The sequence below is a fragment of the Empidonax traillii genome, unplaced genomic scaffold (assembly GCF_003031625.1).
Source record: "Empidonax traillii isolate 1590-97213 ecotype Southwest subspecies unplaced genomic scaffold, ASM303162v1 scaffold7084:size5375, whole genome shotgun sequence".
In the NCBI taxonomy this organism is placed as follows: domain Eukaryota; kingdom Metazoa; phylum Chordata; class Aves; order Passeriformes; family Tyrannidae; genus Empidonax; species Empidonax traillii.
In genome coordinates this window covers 2,135-5,375 of record NW_020962277.1, presented here as the reverse complement: position 1 = coordinate 5,375, position 3,241 = coordinate 2,135, and the positions used below count along the sequence as shown (strand labels likewise).

Genomic DNA, 3,241 nt, shown 5'->3' with positions numbered 1-3,241 from the left:
GCCCAGCAGCAGAGCAAGAGGAGGATCCCCTTGCAGGAGCCAGGACCTGGGCTCTGACATTGCCAGGTGACTCCCTCACCTGTAGATCGTAGTGTGGATTCCAGTGCCTTAGGGAGGAGATTCCCGACTCCCTGCTGTGCAGGTGCTGCAGAGCACATCAGCTCTGCTGGCTCTGGGCCTCATTCTCATTTTAGAACTCCTTTTTTTTTTTTTTTCCTTACTATATTTATTTTAAATTCTTTGCACTTCTATTTTCTTTCTTTCTGTGAATTGATCTCAGGCTTGGTGATCTTTTCCTTCCCTACAAACAGCCTTGGCAGCAAAGCCCTGTGAGAGGGGCCCCTGTGCCAGGGGGTTTCAGCCTCTCCCAGCTGAGCACAGCTGAGAACCCTCCCAGTGCAGCAACACTGCAGCCAAGGAACACCCACCAGCCCCTGCATGCCAAAGGTGCTGCCAAAAAGCAGCGCAGTGAACACCTGCCAGTCCAAGAGCAGGAGATTTTGGACTTGGATATTCCTGTGTGTACAAACTTGGGTGCTGCTTTCCAGCATGAATGAAGTAAACAATAACCACACCACCCTCTCCAGCGGGGGAGAGCTCTGGCAGCTCCCAGCGCTGCCCAGGAACCTTCTGCAAGCTGAGGAGAGAAGATTTCAGTCCTACTGACCCGCCTGGCCAGGCTGAGGCACAAAGGTTGTCTGTCCTTCCTTACAGATCACTGGGTACCTGCTCTGTCAGCAGCAGCATCTCAGCTGGGCAGGACCCATCAGTCACATCAGGGCACAGCTGGCACTGCCAAAGGCAGATTGTCTCACCCCAGTGCCCGTCCTGCTCAGATGAATGGGGAGCACAGCCCTCACTGGCAGGAGAAAAGGGTATGAGGGCAACAAGCTCCTCCCAACACGGGCACCCTCCCTTTAAAAATGATCAACCAGGGAGCTCAGGCAGGGGGAAACCTTCCTGGGAGATCCTTGTAGGGATCAGAAGGAGCCATGTGAATACACAGTTGCCACGAGGGCAGCTCCCACGTTCTTAATGAAAATGAAAACAGAGCATTTTCTGGGGACCCTGCAGAAAATGGGGATTCTACCCCCAGAGTGGTGGTGGGTGAGCATCATCCCACAGCTCTGATTTGTGGGGTGGATCCTCTGACACCAGCTCTTGGGTGAACTGCCCTTCTCCCCCTTTGCCTTCCCCCACCTTTTCGCTGTGCTCTGTGAAAAGCCACTTCTGTTTTATCTGGAGGAAAAGGATGAACTTTAAGTTGAAATTTAAGTATTCTACTGAAATGATGCCCAAAACTATTCATTTCCCATTTTGTCTGCAGCCCAGCATCTGCTTTGCCGGGGCAGAAGAGCGGGTTTGCTTCCTGGGGCTCCCCCTCCTGCTCCCCACTGGTGCCCAGCTCACAGAGGCTCCTCCTGGGTGGCCACAACAGTCAGGGCTGCTCAGGGGGACCAAGAGCTCCAAGAAAAGCCAGGCCAGGCCAGAGACCTCCTCTCCCTCTGTTAGAGCTCCTCATTTTGCACTGATAACAGAGCATGGCCCATAAAAGTGCTGGAGTTTTGTCACCTGGGGTTGGAGGGGTCTGTTAATGCTTAGAATGGAATTCTACCCATGTCCTTCTTCAAGGACAGCCACCATTCTCATCTGAGTACCTTCCCAGGGAATCAGGGGGTCATTTAAGTTGGAAAAAACCTTTAAAGTCATCGAGTCCAATCATAAATATTGGACTGCCAAGCCCACCACTAACCCCTGGCCCCAAGTGCCAGATTTACAGGGCTTTAAATACCATTCCACAGTCTGGGGAACACTCTTCATAAAATGAAATCTGTTGCAGGAGGATCTTCTGAAGCTACTCAGCCTTGCAGTGAAAATAATTAGTCATGAGAGGATATTTTTTTAACAGTGAAAGGATTTTAGCAGTGAGGAGTTTAACTCCGGGGACGGGTAAACTCTCCATCCCACAGGGTATAGAAGCCAGACTGAATGTTTTTATGCCAAGTTTCATCACACAGTGGATGTAAATGATGAGCAGTTTGAGGCACACACACACAGAGAATTATAAAGGTGGGAAGAGACCTTTGGGATCACCCAGTCCAACCCATTCGGGTCAGGTTCCCTCGTGCTGGAAGATGATGACCACCCTGCCCCAGAGCTCCTTGGTTCTGACTCCATAAACAGTGGGGTTCAGTGTGGGGGACACGAGCAGATGGAGGCTGGCAGAAGTGCCTCCCGTGGAGGAGGAGGCTCGTGGGGCTCACCAGGAGGACCCCCCACACCAACAGCAGGCTCTCCAGGGCCCCACCACAGGCACTGAGAGGCTGCTGGAGCGCCAGAGCGGGCAGCAAACGGCAACACAGCAATCCAGGGCCATGGCCCTGAGCACCCCCCACCCCACCCTGGATGGAGAACAGCTGAGTGAGGCAGGAGCGAACCCCAATCTGCCCTGAGCCCAGCCAGGAGATGCCAAGCACTGTGGGCAGTGGGAAGGTCAGTGAAGGTCAGCATGGCCAGGAAGAGCCACATGGGCTCGTGCAGGATGGGCTCTGCCCTCGTGGTGAGGAACAGGAGATGTTCCCCAGCAGGGCAATGCCACACACGATGCCAAAGGGGAAGGCAATCCAGAACTGCTCCTCCTCCAGCCCGGGGATGCTGGTGAGAAGGAAATAAGGAGGGTGGGAGGAGGCAGTGGAGTTCAGAGACGTGAACTCTAGTTCCAACCTCCAGCCATGGGCAGGGACACCTTCTATGAGACGAGAATCCCAGGATCACTGGGGCTGGAAAAGCCCTCCCAGCCCATGGATCCCCCTGTGCCCCATCCCCACCTTGTCCCCCAGCCCAGAGCACTGAGTGCCACGGCCAGGCCTGCCTTGGACACCTGCAGGGCTGGGCACTCCAAACCTCCCTGGGCAGCCCCTGCCAAGGCCTCACCACCCTTGCCAGCAACAAATTCCTCCTCCTGGCCAACCTGCCCCTCCCCTGGCCCAGCTGGAGGCCGTTCCCTCTCCTCCTGTCCCTGTTCCCTGGGAGCAGAGCCCGACCCCCCCCAGCTCCCCCCTCCTGGCAGGGATTGCAGAGCCAGAAGGTCCCCCCTGAGCCTCCTTTTCTCCAGGCTGAGCCCCCCCAGCTCCCTCAGCTGCTCCTCATAGGGCTGGGGAGCAGTCCCTTTGCCAGCTCCATCCCCTTCTCTGGGCTGTTCAAGGTTAAATCTGGGTTTATTTACTGGGTTTGCAATTAA

General features: G+C 55.1%; 1 pseudogene; it reads right to left on the bottom strand.

The window, feature by feature from the left end:
- Positions 1-2,173: 2,173 nt before the first annotated feature.
- LOC114073567 lies at positions 2,174-2,749 on the bottom strand (annotated as a pseudogene).
- Between the last annotated feature and the right edge of the window lie 492 nt (positions 2,750-3,241).